Below are 16,920 nucleotides of genomic sequence, written 5' to 3'. Positions count from 1 at the left end.
TTATTGATAAGTATATGGTTATAATGAGCTCTGTAGTTAAATCTATAAAGCAAAGGTTCCAGAGAAGATTACGTTCTTGAGTTTGATGAATGAATGACCGACTAAATTACGGACACCTGGAATGTAGGAACTAGAGCTGTTTGTGTCAGATAACAGCTAACATTTGTTAATAAAACCAGCATGTACTGAGCAGTTACTATGGACCAGATACTGAACAAAGATTGTGACGTATAATCTGCTCTCCAAATCCTCCTAATGAACTCTCTAGGGAAGTGCCACTAGTATTCTTACTTGCATTTTATGCCATTGGAATCTTTGAAATTTACAGAATTGCTTTCCTAGGGCAGCCATGTCATGGCACAAACTGGGTGTCCTAGTCCCACAAACGGAGTGACTGAAAGCAACAGAAATGTGACTCGCATTGTTCTAGAATGCAAGGCATCAGCAGCAAAGATTTCCTCTGATAATCTTTCTTTTTTGCTTCCTCTAGCTACTGGGTTTGGCCAGAAATCCATGGAATTTTTGGCTTGTATGGTGTCACTCCAACCTCTGTCTCTGTGATTGTATGGCATTCTCCTCTGTGTGTCTTCATGGTCACATGAGATTTTTCTGTGTCTGTATGTGCTTTAATCTCTCTTTAAAGGACACCCATCATACTGGATTAGGGCCAACTGGAGTGGCCACATCTTAATTTAATGATTATCTGAAAGACTTCCAAATTAAGTCACATTCACAGATACTGGGGACAAAGATTTCAACATATCTTTTTAGAAGCTATAAGTCAAGCCATAACAGTTGTACAAGTTCTAAGTGATCAAGCAAGAATAAACAACTACATTTGTCTAACTTTCCACTCCTTTCCTATTTTGTCTTAACTAGCCTTACTTAGCATTACTAGGGTATGATTTATGATCTATGCACATTCTCTTCAATAATGATCCTAGCTGAAATAGAGAAGGAACATTACTGGAATTGGCTGTCAAATGATGGAAAGCAACCTCAAGTTATTATTAAAGAATCATAATAATAATAAATATTGTACCTTCTAATTTATTTAGGGCTAATGTTATGGGTGAAACATAATATAGATTTGGTTTACTAGATAAGGTTAAGCTGTGAGCTCATCAAAGGTCCTTTGATAAGATCAAGAAACACTTATTTTTTTCCTTATACTAATCTGCAAATTTAAATTTATAATTAATTAATTCTAATTATCAAGACTGATGGAGAATTACTTTTCATCACAGTCCCATCTTTTGTAATTGTGCACTTTTTTTTCCTTTGTGGAAGTGCAAATATAAAGAAAATTTCTTAAGGCCACCAACAAAAGAAGGTGATAGCTTGGAAGCTAAGACAGATGGACAGAGAGCTGAGATGTTCTTTGCAATAAATAAATGGAAATGTAAGGATGTGAAGGAGAATTGAGAAAAGAGAATCAGGAAATAAGGAGGTTAAGGACATGGTGGATAACATCACATAAAGTCTGGAGGACTTTTATGAAAAAGGATCTAATATTTAGAGTGTGAAATGAGAGACCTTTCAACCTCCATGAAGTAGTATCTGTTGTGTACAAGAATGTTGTTTATGAAAACTCTGCTTACATAAGTGATTGAGATGTGCATGAAAGAAGGAAAGGGGCAGGAAGATAGAGTGAGAGGGGCAGGGAAAAACAGAATGAGGCTGTATGTGTTTGTGTCATAAATAGCTTGGACTGCCGTAGTGAAATACCATGGACTAGGCAGCTGTTATGGTTTGTATCTAGATGTCCCCTCCAAACCTCATGTGGTCATAGGTGGGGCAGTTCCGGAGGTGGCTGCGTCTAAAGGGTGTGACACTGAAACTGTTCATTGTGCAATGCTAGGATCAAGGGCACTAGTTGCCATCAATTTTTCTCCTCTACTTGTCTGCTGCACCACTTTCCCTGGGAGCCAGCTGACTATGGGCTGAAATCTCTACAAACGAGCCAAATAAATCTTTCCTCCCTCAACTTCTGAGTGTTGGGTACTTTGTCTCAGCAACGAAAGAAAAGTAGCAAGACAGTGGCTTAAACGGTATGTATTAATTTCTTAAAGTTTTGAAATCTGGGGAGACTGAGACTCAGATATCAGCAGGTTAGGGCCCTGTGAGGACAGGTTTCCTGGTTCGTACAGTCATCTTTTGTTATTAATTTATTTATTTATGCTATGTCTTCTTGTGGTGAAAAGAAGAAGCAAACTTTTTCAGGACTGTTAAGGATGTTAGTTCTAGTAATCTAGTCCTAATTGCTTTCCAAAGACCCTGCCTCTTGATAACATAGCATTAATGAGAGAGTTTCAACATGTGAATTTTGGGTGGACACAAACTTTCAATCCATTCAAGTGTGTGTGTGTGTGTGTGTGTGTGTGTGTGTGTGTGTGTATCAAACAGGCAGAGACAGAGACAAAGACACATAGAGAGAGGAAGAAGAAAGGGGTAACAGTGATAAAGAATACGTCCTATAGGTGTAAGGACCATGCGAGAAACAACATTTCTGGGTGACAGGAAAACATAGAACAATAATTCTTTCAGCAGAGACACCAGATTAGAGCAAGACAGTACTTAACCTTCAGTCTCATACTCTGATCATCTGCTGAATGGTTCCCATCTCATGCCATATCCACCCCTCTCAAACTAGAAGAATCTACAGAACTCTTAGCCAGTGAGTCTGCTCTAGTTTTCACAAGTTGTGGATGGGTGTTTGGACTTATCTCTGGACCTGAAGTAATTAGGAGTCTTCTTCTGTCCTTAGAATCCAATACAACAGTGGTTCTACACCTTGAGATCATAATGTTATGTGAAATAAATCAGACACATAGGCTCAAATATTACCATAGTTTCTGATGAAGGAAACCCACAATATGAATAAAGAGCAAAATAAAAGATAGACCATTGAAAAGAGGGAGCTAGATCTTTCTCAAAGGAGAAGGGGATCAAGAGATGAAGGGAGGACAGAGGGAAAAGAAGAAAGGGGATGAGAAAAGCCTGAGATGTGTTGTATAACCAGCTCCCATGAGGAACATAATTATTATGTACTGCAAACAAATCTAATGAAGAAAAAAAGAATCTGATCACAGCTTTCAGCAAAATAAAATGTTAACTAAGCCCCACAGAAACTTTTCAGACAGAAGAAGTGGAAGCAGTGCTTGAATGTGGGAATAGGTATCCTGAAAGTGTCATATGGTTTTGGGTGAAGGCTGTGTGGTCCTAAACATTAGATCCCAGGGACAAGCTAATGGGTCAAGTGGTGACAATTTCCAGTAACCTGCAGATTAATACTATTGGTTAGTAAAGTTCCTTAATTGTTTGAAATACCTGATGCCTTAGTCAAGCTTCTCTAGAGAAATAGAAGCAGTAAGTGTATATTTGTATGGAAGGAGACATTTCTGGGGATACAGCTCAGTGGCACACGTGCCTGCCTGGTAGGCGTGAGGTCATGAATTTGATACCTGATACCAAAAAGAAAAAAGAGAGACTTATTATTAATGAGTTTGCATGATTTGGGAGACTAAGAAGTCCCACGATCTGTTGCCTGCAAGCTGGATCCTGGAAAGTCAGTGGTGTGCGAGCAGAAGGTGACATGAAATGAGAGACGAGATGAGCTATCTCCGCTCCAGCACACAGGCCAGGAACAGAGGACTGAACACCATTAGTGTTGTTCAGGTTTCACAAGGTGTGTGATGTCCTGGACACTCCATGGTAAGATGGCAGCACCGCCACAAGTCAGGTTATCAGTATTCACCCAGCAAGCAGCTCCATAGGTATCTGCGACAAAGCAGCAGTGGCATCTTTAGGCCTAATTGATGCACTTTTTATCGGTGAGGTATTGCATTGCTGTCAGGACCCTGGTTTCCCATAAATAGTCTGATGTAGGTGGGAGCTTTGCTCCCATTATAGCTGAGTGGTTGAGAGTTTGAGCTCCAGAATAAAACAGATCTATCTTCTACCACTCCAGCTTTGCGCCATTGCAGTACTGATTTTCCTAATCTTTAAGATCTTCTCCTAAAAATGGAATTAACAATGCTATCTTGTTACGGTGGTTATCAGGGACCCACAAAATAATATATGTGTTTAAATAATATCTGGCCTCTAGAAGGTGCTTTTCATGCATTGGTGTTAATTGTTAGCATTCTGGAAGACATTGTCCTCTTTAATTGAGCATTACAAAGCAACGTCTGTCCCCTAGACAAGAAATACTATTCAATAGCCAGGACCTATGTCATACACTTGTGTTTGGTTTGTTTGTTTCATAAGTCTTGCTTGAAGTAATGGAAAGGGCCAGTGGAAGTTTTCAGATGTCACTCAAAAGCTAAAAGGCACCACCACCGACCTCCTTTCCCTCCTATTCAGGTCATCCTCGCCCCATGCATGTCAACCCATGCTCTCTATAATCACCGTCATCCACCCTCACCAGCCAACGATGAAAACAACCTGGCTTTGGATGGAGAAGTGGAAACTCTGGGGATGCATCTCCCTTTCTGTTGCAGCTGATTTACCCTTGCTTATTGGCATTGATAAGAAGATATAACTATAATGAGATGCCAGGTGAGGAGAGAGTGAAAGATTATGAAACCTAAGTTCAAATCGAAGCTAGATGCCCTGTGTTGACAGTGGGGCCCAGAGCCAGGGTCTGGCAGCATGACAGTGAATGCTTAAAAAAAGAAAAAGAAAGAAAGAAAACAAATTTTGAAAACACAGCTTCAGCCGTTTTACCACACAGTAATTGGACACAAGGAAACTTACTCCTGGAAGCTGGCCATGAGGTTAATTACCCTTCTTCTCCCAGGAGCATAATAGCTTCATTGTTTGACTGGTGAGTCGCAGAGGTGCAATCAGAAAGGGAGCCATGGCAAACTAAGAGCACAGAAAAGAGGGAAGGTGTGGCCTTTGATGTGCTTCCAGGGTAGGGGACCTGGCTGTGAGAAAGAAGCAAGGCAGAGATCTTTGTCTTCTCACCTGGGAAGAGATTTCTCACTTTGCAAAGCTTCACCTTTATATGCACAAAACCTGTGATATCAGTGGCATCAACTAAAGACTCAGAGTTGAAGCACACACTTGGATCTGACTTACTGACATACGGCAGTCAAAAAAGCCAGACTGACCACTTTAGGCTGAGAAAGTTTGGGGAGATGCGGGGATGGGGCACTTTTTCTTACTGCAGCTTATGAGAGAGACAACCTCTTCTGGTGCAAGTGAAATGATACTGAAAAAGTTTTCTCGTGGAAGATGCCAAGGAGACTGTCTTCAAAGACTTCAGTTCCAACAAGCCTCGGCATTCTTTCCCTCACTTTTCTCACAGATCTTTCCCTGTGTTTATTATTCTTGGTACAGGGGAGTGTTGCAGGTGCCCTACATGTGGACTTCAATATCAAAACATGCATCGTGTAGTCTGGAAATGGAATTATATGCAGACAACAGTATGACCATGGGAGAAATAGTATGTTCCATAAAATCAGCAGAAGTTAGGTAAGAATTTTGAGGCAGATTTGTTTTTCTTTGGGTGGGGTTGGGAAAAGATCAGACAAGTTATGATGAAGGAGCAATGGTTAGAAATGTACCTAACAAGGTCACTGAGCAGGGTGGGGTTTGAAATGCTCTAAGAGAAGCCAATGTCATAAAAAAGAAATATACAACTTTTCTTTACCTTCTCTCACTTGAAGCATGATTCAAGTTTATTATTCATATTGTATTTGTACATTCCAACCTTTGAGTGTGGAATTTAGGAAGTTTCTCTACTTAAAACATAAGAAAAAATTTTTTGTCATTTATTTATTTGGGCCTGAGTGTTTTTTAAAGGGCATGAGTGTTTATTATGAGTGATCAATATTAAAGCTTGTTTTCAAATTTAAAAATTTTTTACTTGTTTGCAATATCCTTAACTTTTTAGTTGTCAGCCACTGCATTAGACAATGAGAGATGCAAAGATAAGAGAAACCTCTAGGGAGTGAGAAGGTATCTAAAAATCTAGATGTCTAAGCCTGATACTGTTCGAACTAGGTGTGGAAGAAGGGGAATTTCAATTGGAAAGATCACAGGCTTTGTGTATTTCCACTTTGCTTCTGAATTCTTTGTTATATCCTATACTGCAGGTGCTCTATAATATTCTATGTTAGTTTCCTCACTGAATAGGGTCTATTTACTTGGGAGATTTATAAGTATGCTGGTTAAATGTAACAACTAGAGGATCATGCTGAGGCCAGGGAAAGCTTTATTAGTTTTGTCTTAATTGTTTTGTGTTCACGTACAATTACATTTAACAGACATCAGTACACCTATTATCTCTTTAAAGTCATTATAATATAGCTTCGCAATTGTTTCTGTGAGTTTCTGTGATTCGAATGCAAGCTTTTATGCTTAATCATTGTGTATTTAATACACCACTGTGATTTTTTCTCTTTCAACTATTTACCTTGAACAGCTGACACAGAGCAGAGCCCAAATGCTGCCATTTTGGAGACAAATTGGTTATACAAAGATATAGAATGAATAATGTCTGGTGAATGACTCCATTCAGTGGTCTTGTTTAAAAATATATTTTTATTAGTACATATTAATTTTATAAAATATTGGGTTTCAATGTGATATATATGCATGTGATAGATATATGTATACACACATTTACCATATACACACATATAAACACATTTGGTATATATATATATATATATATATATATATATATATATGTGTGTGTGTGTGTGTGTGTGTGTGTGTGTGTGTGTGTGTATGTCATATACCTCATTGCCATCAATTCTTTTTTCTTCTAAATTGGAAAAATGTTAGATATATGTGCTACTTTAGAGAGTTCTCACATATCTTTCACTCAGAGTCTTCCATTGTCACCATCTTATGATGGTACATTTGTTATAATGAAGAAGCAAACATTGATACATTGCTGTTACCTAAACTCCATGTCTCATTGGGATTTTCCCATTTTTCCCTCTAAGCCCTCTTGCTGCTCCAAGATCCAGTCCAAGATACAACACTGCATTCAGCTGATGTGATCCTCCAGCCTCTGCTACGATGTAACAGTTTCTTAATCATTCTTTGGTTTTCATAGCCTTGAGAGTCTAAAGGAGTCTTGGCCTACTACCCTATACAGTATCCTTCAATCTTTATTTTTCTGCTGTTTTTCTCATGAGTGAAGGCATTTGGAAAATAACTGGACAATAAGTGTGCCTCTCTTCCTGTTATTAGGAGTTACAAGGCCTTCACATACAGTCATAGATGATTTTCACCTCATCGGCTAACAGTGTTTGTATTTTATCTTTGTCATAGTCTGTTCTTTGAAAGAGAGTACTGAGTCTAACCTATGGTCAGGTTGGAAGTTGGCGACTGATGCCCAACTCCTGCAAGGGGAAAAATTTATGATATTACTTGAAATTCTTCTATTAGGAGAGTTTGTTCCTTCTTTATTTAATCATGTAATATCAGTATGAAGATACTGATATTTGTCTTATTCTCTGGGCTGTAATCTAATAGTTCATTTGTTTTGCTTCCCAATCTGTATCAGATGTAGCCATAGGGAACCCTTTCAGATTAGTTCTTTATCCCTTTGATTTGCTATGATGCTTTTATTTGTCTAACACTTTTTTACCTTTGAGAAATGCAAGACGCTCCTGACACACCTTGTACTTGCCCTACCTCAGCCCCTAATTCAGCAGTTTTTCCAAGATGCTTTGTCTAACAGATTACTTTAAACATATTAATGAAAAGAAAATAAAACCCCTCTTTTCCTAAGTATGGCTTCATCATTTGACAGACACATGATTTTAGAAGTTTCTACTACCTAAAGGATTTTCAGAAATTCATGGAAGTTAATTTGTATTTCCTGAGACACTGTAAAATTTTATGGATTCCCACATTTATTTGACCATAATGATACAAAAGTGTAAGACATTGCTTAACTTCTAAAGGAATTCTGTACAATAAGTTTGTCAACAGAATTTATGAGTGTATGTGAAATATTGATTTACCATCTTTCACTCTCTCTCTATTTTTTCCTTAACACATTTGCCTTGGAAGGTTGATGAATCTATCAAAAAGTGCCAGGCTATATTGCAGTAACAGAAAATTCTAAATTGCATTATTTCAGACAATGGTGATTTATTATTACTTAGAGTCCATACCTACCTTTGGTGAACAAGAAACCCTGTTCCATGTTGTCCACACTGAGGGCTTTGGATGGATCATGTCTCCACTATCTAGATTGAGATTTGTCATCTTGCCAAAAAGAAGAAAGCATACTTGTGCACAGAAATGAAGCATGTTACTTCCCATGGCCCACTGGGTGAAGCCAGTCAAAGGTCATTCTAAATATCAATGACTGCCTTACAGCCATGTGTTATGTGGCAAAGGAGAGCCAGAAGGATGGATGGACAGCCTGAGTCTCATACTTGGGAATGAGCTCACCACTAAGGAATCCAATTCTCCTTAAGATTTTCAACTATTGGATTACTTGTTCCTTTAACATGCAAATGAAAATCACTATTGCTCCCATATTGCAAAATAGAAAGAAATCCCCATGTCTTTCCTCAGCACTTCTAAGGTCCCTTACTTGGTCTGTATGAAGCATCCTTAAGTTCAAAACCATTGTGCATTTTTGAAACTGAGGTGATCTCTGAGATCATCGCTGGGAAGGCTGTGTTCTTACTGATTTGTTCCATTTGGTGAGACCTGGCCAGGCCCTGATTCTTCATTGTAAAGCTACAACTGGGCTAAGGTCACTCTCAAAGCTTACTGAAGTAATAGTTATAAGATGCATTTCATGGAAAGCAAAATTAGATACCCATCATTTTCAGTTATCTGTGATAATCCCAATCAGAGGTAAATTTTATACACTCACTACTGTACTTTATATTTTTTCTATCAGTACTGTAATACTTTAACAATAGTTGCAGATTCTGTTTTTCCCTTAATCTTAAAATGTTTTACATTATTACATAATTTTTAAAAATCTCAATTTATTTGTGGTAGATTATTTTATCATGGATTTTCACAGTTTATTTTATTATTTTCTAATATGAGCATATCTCTGTATTGTCAGTTTCTATTTTATACTGTAATAAGCTATGAAGAATAATTTTGTATGTATATTTTTACTCCTGATAATTTTCAAATAATAGATTACTAGAAGAACTATTGAGCTGGGGAGAATGAATTGCTTTATGTTCTTATATTACTATAAAATTGTTTATCAAAGAATTCATTACAATTTATGTTTTCAGCAGCAGAATATGTAACTGCTCCCTTATCAACATTAATTACATTGAGAAAATAATTTTTACCATTCTTTACACAATATGTTAATAACCCTTTTTAAAAGAAGTAGAGCAGGGATACATTTTTAATTCCATGTCATATATTGCAATAGGAGAGTAGAATATGTAGCTGTCAAAGGGCTATGATCACAGGCTAAAAGCTATTTTGGTTACAAGGCCCCAAATCAAATACCAATTGGTTACATAAAAAGTCTTATGTCTATGACTTACTGATGTTTTAGAGGCAAAATTCACTTCAATGGCATTGAAAACTGAGACATGGGAGGGGGTATACCTAATAAGACAGGGCTTACTTGTATGCTCAAGGCCCTGGGTTCAGTCCCCAGTACCACCAAACCAAACTAACATGCCGAAACTGAGACACGTGGCAGAAAAGAATGTAAGAACAATATAAATCAGTAGCTTAGGGCCTAATAAAACATTTTGAATTTGGAAAAATAAGAAAGTTTATAGAAAGTTTAATATAATGGAAATGCACTTGTTTCCTAGAAAATATAGGTGCTTATGAATGAATTAAGAAAAACACAAATTTTACACATTGTATAGAGAAGGGGGAATTCCATTCTATAATAGCCAACTTAAAAATCACCTCTAAAAATTAATAACAAAGATTTCTCTATTTGTTTATGAGATGGAGATGATTTCAGGTTGCCTATACATGGTCATGATTCATTGACAAAGTTAAAACCAGAAATGGGAGTGACTTCCTAGAGTTTCCCTCACACTGGGTAGTTTCATCGGTTTCTGTGGTTTAGATACAATGACCTGTAAATTGTGAGAAAATCACCTACAAATACACACACATGTACATCCACACGGAGCTGTTAAAGCGAAACTGGACAACAGAATTTAACCACAAAATCCACAGTTGCTAAAAACCAAGACAGTTCCAATTATTCAACCACAATAATACAGAATCATTTAACCACAGTATCCAATGCTTATAATCAGAAATATTAATTTAACATTTAAATTTAGAATAGTTCGTATCATAAAAACTGTTACATTTCTTTTGTCTTCTTGCTTCCTGGAAAATTTCCAGTGACATTAATCTTAGATCTGATGGTCCACATATACTGATATGGTTGTACATGTGTTTAATTAACCTTTAAGCCAGTCCTTCTTTGATGGGACATTTTAAAAACTTTTTTCGGAAACTTCAATAAATTTGTCAATAAATTTATTAATATAAGAGAATTTTGTTAGGGCCAGTCACTATAACAAGTAAGATTGTTTTGTCATGAACACTTAATCTTTCCTAGTAAGAAATAGTTTATGTTGGAAAATGTAACATATGATCAAGGGTACCAGTAACTGTCTATTTCATATTATCACTGTATTGTTACTTCATTGTCACTAAAATAACTCCATATGGAATGAGGGTGACTTCAGGATAGTCATTTTTATGTGAATAATAATTTTATAATGTCCTATATCTAGTATTGCATGTTCTATATGATATGCTCTTAACAAATGCTGGGTAATCCGATTCCAAAATGTATTAACTCTGTCATTGTGAAACAGTATTACCACAGACTTGGTGGCTTAAAAAGAATGTGTCCATTATCTTCCATTTTTTGTGAGTCAGGATTCTGGGCATAATTCATCTGGGTTCTCTCCTTCAGGGTCTCAGGAAGCTGCCATGAAAGTGTTAGCTGGGGCCATGGTCTCATCTGGGGCTCAGCTAGAAAAGAATCAACTCTGAGACTCACATGTCTTTTGGCAGAATTCAGAGCTGAGCAGGTTAATCTTAATTACCAATTTGACTGGGTCAAGAGATTCCTGCGGAAGTGATCAGACCATGGGATCAGTCCTCACTGGACTGACCCACTGACAGTCACAGCCAAACGTGCTTGTATGATGTCTGGCCCAGTTGCTGGAGGCAGGTCACTGAGGTGCTTTTGGAGGGCCAGAACTGTGTGTTGACCATGTGCTCCCCCGTGCTCTGCTTCCTTGATGCCGGAAACTAAGCAACTTTGTTCCACCACACCTTCCTGCCATGATGATCTGGCCCTGGAGCCAGCGGACCATGCACTGAAACCTCTGAAACCGTGAAACATTAAACTGCTCTTAGGGTGCAGTGTCAGGCATTTGGTTACAAAGACACGAAATCTAACCAAGGCAAGGTTCTCTTAGTGGATTTAGAATTAAGGGCTTAGGTAATGGAAAATGTGACCAGGGCCTTGTAGATTGCAGGTTGCCCTTAGCTCCTGGATGTTTGTGCTGTTCCTTTCCATGTTGAGCTTCCCAATGTGGCTACATGATTTCTCAGAGCCAGCAAATGCGAGAGCCTCCAGCTGATGCCTGCAGACAACTTTATGTGGTCTATCAGTCTATCATCTGACTCAAATATCTTTGTTTTTTCTAGTTCCTATTGGTTGGCAACAAGTCTAGGTGCTTCCCACCAGGTTGTGAAGGGAATTCTAATATTCTGTACATTAATGAAAGATTTGGGAAATCAAATTTAAGGTTTTTTTTTTTAATTGTCTTTTTGAGACAGGGTCTCTCTATGCAGTTAAGGCTGGCCTTGAGCTCACTCTGTAGCCCAGGCTGATCTTGAACTCACAATGATCCTCCTGCCTCAGCCTCCCAAGTGCTAGGATTACAGGCCTGAGCCACCACGCCCAGCCTATCAAATGTAAATTTTAACATGAATGCCTCCACTCCCTTTCTGAAGGAAATTTGAATGGATGTACCCCTTTTCTTTTTGGTTCTCTGGTGCTAGTGATTGAACCAAGGAACTTCTCTCACTGAGCTGCAACTCTAGTCCCTTTTCTTATTTAAGTTACAGACAGGGTTTCCGTGACCATGCTCCAATTTGTGATCTTCCTGCCTTGGCTCCCGAAGTGCTAGGATTATAGAGTGCGCCACCATGAACGTACTTCTTGAACAATACACTTGTTTTATTATATAAAATGGCTAACAATGTCCTTCTATTAAATGTTCTATATTTTAAACTCTATACATTCTAGATGATACTGGCATTGTAGAAATGAGAGACTCTTTCAGACCATGGCACCCTCTTTTAATGAATGTTTGAGAGTGTAATTCGGTAAATGTTAGTGATGAACTTTGATAGCAGGAGCACTATAAATAGTAGTGAGGAAATGTATAATAGTACTTTGCTCATTATTAACTTTATGTTAGGCCAAGTAAGTTTAGGTGCCAGTCACCTGCATATTAGAATTTCAGCCCTGGCTCAGTCCTACAAGATCCCCATTGAAGTAAGTGTTGGTCAGCCCTGGGACTACAATCCTCACTCACATTTGCCCAGAGTAGCCATGAGCCTAAGGGACAGTGATGGGTCTTCTTGCAACAGTATGGGGTGGCAGCAAAGGGTGAGCACATTCTTTCAATTCTCCCTGGAATTTTCCATACCTCTAGAGAATACAGCCTTTAACAATGTGAGCTGAAGCTTCTCATGTACTATCAGTGGAAATGAAAAACTGGAGATATAATAAAGCAAAATCTGCAAATAAAGCAAGGAGCCAGAAGCTGAGTGAACAGAATCTAGTATTTCTTTTTGAACAGTTTAACCAAATGAACATAGACAAAGACAAATAGGTCCCAGCTTTGCGGTTGTTAATTCTACCAGGGAAGACACAAATAAAAAGAAAAACAAAACTACTGATGTAATTTACTAAAGCAAACCATATACTTACCTTATACAACTGAACAGTTCCATCTCTAAGCATATGCCAACATCAGTCACAAGGCACGTGCAAGAATGTCCTTAGCAGTTTTATCCATAACACCTAAAGGTTGGAAATGACCCAGGTCACCATCAACAAACAAAGGAATAAATGAAGTTGTGTTAATCATATAATTGAATGTTGCATATTCATAAAAAGCTCATTTATTTTGTGCATAGTTACATGAAGAAACTCAAAGTATTCTGTCAGTAAAGGAGGCCGCACAGAGAAGAAGACATGCTGTATAGTTGCATAACTATGAACCTCAAGGCCATCGATGACCAGAAAATCAGAATAGCAGTTACCTCTGGAAATGGGTGAGGAAAGAACTGCAAGGATTCACTTAGAAAATAGGACAACCTTCTGGGTTGTAGTGAAGTTTATTTTTTACCTTGGGTTATTTACACAGGTACACATAAAAGTAATTTATTGAGCTGTACTTTAAAATTTATGCACCTCATTTTATCCTATTACATTGCAACAAAACTAACACAGATCACAGTAATCCTAACTTGTGTTTCTTGAAGGAAGCAAGAGTAGGACTGAAACCGAGAGCATTGTAGACCATCTGCTTTATCCAAGCAGGTCTACTCGGATTTACACAGGTACTCTGTTTCTGTTGACCTGGAAAGGATCTAGAGGAGCTGGACATGGGAAGTGGGACTGGAATCCAGAGATAGGGCACAGCAAGTGCAAAAGTCCTGAGGTGGGAATGACAAAGCATGAAAGGTAGCTCCAAATTATTAGCAACAAGTTTCCTGAATGGGAATCCAGAAGAAATACTAGCAAGGATGGGGACATTCACAGGCTTGAAAGCTGAAGTAAGAAGTTTGGGTTTTTATCCTAAGTGCCCTGGAAAACCCCGGGAAGATCATAAGCAGGAAAGTGAAAAGAACTCATTTGCAGTTTGAGAAGTGCTCAGTGTGGCTGCAGGGTGAAGCATCAAGGGGAGGAAAAAAGTACAAATAGAGATGAGTACTGGGAGGAGGGCCTTGGGTGAGGCTGGGAAAGTGTCTTTGCATGGTGTCCTCAGCACTTTACTGGTCAGCTGAGCATGGGGTGAAGGTTTTGGATGGATTTCCTGGGTTCTGAAATGCAGAAGACTGGGAAGGGTTGGGGCAGGAACTGGGCAAGAAGCAACAGGCCGACTTGGACATTTTAATTTTGAGAAGCTGTGCTCCAGAGTGGGGAAGAGCTGCCTGCATTAGCAGGATTTTGACAGGGAACCATCGCCATGGAGACGGTTTGTAATTCTCAGGAAGCAATGCCTTCCCCCAGGGTGTGTGCGGAGAACAGGAGAGAAGAACGGAGGTCAGAAGCACAGGAGAAGAAAGATGCCCATCCCCTCCTGCCTGCATGAACCTGAGTCACTAAAAGAGACGCGAGACAAACCCCTCTGTGCTGTCTCTGGAGGATCCTGAGATCCTCTGTCATGCTGGTGTGGCCTCACCACTGTCTATCCTTCTAAAGATCCTGATATGAATGAGATTCTTATTCTCAAAGTAAAAGAGACCAAATTGAAGAAAACATCTTCTATTTATGTTTTATTAGTACATGTTTGCATAGTAATATTCACATTCTTTGTGAGGAGCTGGTGCATGTACACAAAACATTGTATTCCTTTGTTCACCCCCTTTTCCTCTCCTCCCTCTTCCTTTTCACCATCTGTTGGTCCCCTTCCTCATTTAAAAAAGATCTATCTTCCCTACTTCTTATTATCTCTTTTATTTTTCTATTTATGATTTAGGTTTCTTGGCTAAGAGAAAACCTGCTATATTTAAGCTTATGTGTCTGATTTATTTCACTTAGCATTATGATCTCAAGGTGCATTCATTTTCTGGCAAATGATTCAAGTTCACCTTTATAGTACAATAGTACTGAATTGTGGGTAAATATATTTTCTTTACCCACTCACTTGTTGATGGACGTAGAATTTGCTCTCAAGATTTTGCTGTCATGAATTGTGCTATTAAAAGTATGGGTATACCGCATTATAACTTGAGTCTCTGACTTTCTGACACCACAGTTCTGAGATACTAACTCGTCCATTTGGCCAGTGTAGAACCCTGGTCCCAGGGTTAGGTTTTTGATCTGTGCAGGATATTTTTTCGGAGTCAAGCAGGTATTGGTGTATCTAAAAATTTGCCATCAGGTACATTTCAAAGGGTGGACCCTGAGCATAGAGTAATGGCAAAATCTGGTTACAGTTTATATCAGAAATTTTTAAAAGACCATGTGCTGAGGTAGGGATCCCAAAATGACCCTTACATTTTCACAGCTGATGAAAGACGACACTGACCTGCACGTGGAATTCGTGCCAGTTGGAGGCACACAGCCATTCTGGGATGAAATGACAGAATGACAGAGGAGTTTTGGGGTTGAGGGAAGCATGTACCACATCCCTGGAAGGAAGAGATCTTAGAGTGCTGGCCGAGTGTCTGGCCCAAGGATAAAATGTAATGAGCAGCACTGTCCTCAGCCCGGCCCCACACAGGACAGTTCTGTGTGTCACCTTGGTAAGGCATCTTTTCCTTCTTGAGAAAAACATGGTGACGCACTGGATAACCTGGCCAGCACCATGTACACATCATTTTCTGTAAATCTGGATGGTAAATATTATAAACTTCCTCTTGTGCTGTATCTAGTAATAATTACCTAGTTCCTCTGGAGTAGTCATACATTTCTGATCTGAAGAACTCTGAGGGTTGTTTCATTGAGACACCAGAACCAAGGAAATGTTGTCAACGTGAGAAATTCAGGGTGGAAAAAAATCCAAGGAAAAATTCCCTGCAATGTCTTCTTTCTTAATGAGGCTCAATTCTGTCAAGGGCCTGGCCCCACATACACAGATGCACAGTGTGACAGCCTCTTAGTACCTAAGAAAAATGGTTGGTTCCATTTTTGAAAGAAAATTTATCGCCCATTTTAATGAAGCTTTCTACATCTGGGTAGCAAGATTTGTGGTTGGTTTTCCTTATGTCTGCAATTCCCAGTTCATATGAGCCTTTTTCTGTGTATTTAGAGTTCTAAGAAAATCATAACAAGAAAGTAGGTGCATCGAGACTTCCTCTTTTTCTAGAACACATCACCTCTTTCTCATGTCATCATTATTTCTGTTCCTCTTTCTTTCAGTACAAGATCATCTTCCCTCAGAACCCCCTCCTTCCTGCCCGAATCCCTGGGATAAGCTTCTTTGCTGCCAAAGCAAACTGAGAGCTTTATATAGCAAAAAATACCTTCTCTCATTATTCTGGAAGCCAGAATTCTGAAATCAGGGTGTCAGCATGGCCATGTTCCATCTGAGACAGTGGGTAAAACTCTCATTGCCTCTTCCATCTGCTGGTGGTGACCACCATCCCCAGCATCCCTTGGCTTGTGTGTGTATCACTCTCACCCCTATCTCTGTGGTCACATGGTGACATTCCTGTATGGCTCTGTCCAAGTTTCCCCCCTCCTGTAAGGACATCAGTCATATTGAATTAGACTTCAGTTTAACTTGATTACATCTATGAAGACCATCTGTCCAAATATGAATACATTTTAAGGTACTGGAGGTGAAGACTTTAAAATATCTTTCTTATGGAGACACAATCCAATATATAACACTCTGTGTCACTTCTCTTTGGTTGTACTATGAGTTCAAATCCCAAAAGAAACATACTTAAATTGTTTCTTAATAATCTACATATTAAATACTGTGTTACTAAAACTCAGTAAAACTAATCACAAAAATTCTTTTAAAAATCAAACAATATTTTACTATTCTGAAGCAACCATGTGCATGCTAAAATCATTTTGGACACAGATTTTTCTCCTTTTCTCTTTCATCTGGCTCTTTTCAAGAATTTAATAATGAATCATAATATGCATCTTGAATTATCATGCAGATGTAGTCAAGAATAAATTTTACTCTGACTTTACTCTGATTCATT

The sequence above is a fragment of the Cavia porcellus genome, unplaced genomic scaffold (genome assembly GCF_034190915.1).
Source record: "Cavia porcellus strain 051 isolate PalLab524CR breed Dunkin Hartley unplaced genomic scaffold, mCavPor4.1 scaffold_15, whole genome shotgun sequence".
Classification (NCBI taxonomy): Eukaryota; Metazoa; Chordata; class Mammalia; order Rodentia; family Caviidae; genus Cavia; species Cavia porcellus.
The sequence above is the reverse complement of the archived record's forward strand: the minus strand, read 5'-3'. Positions refer to the sequence as shown.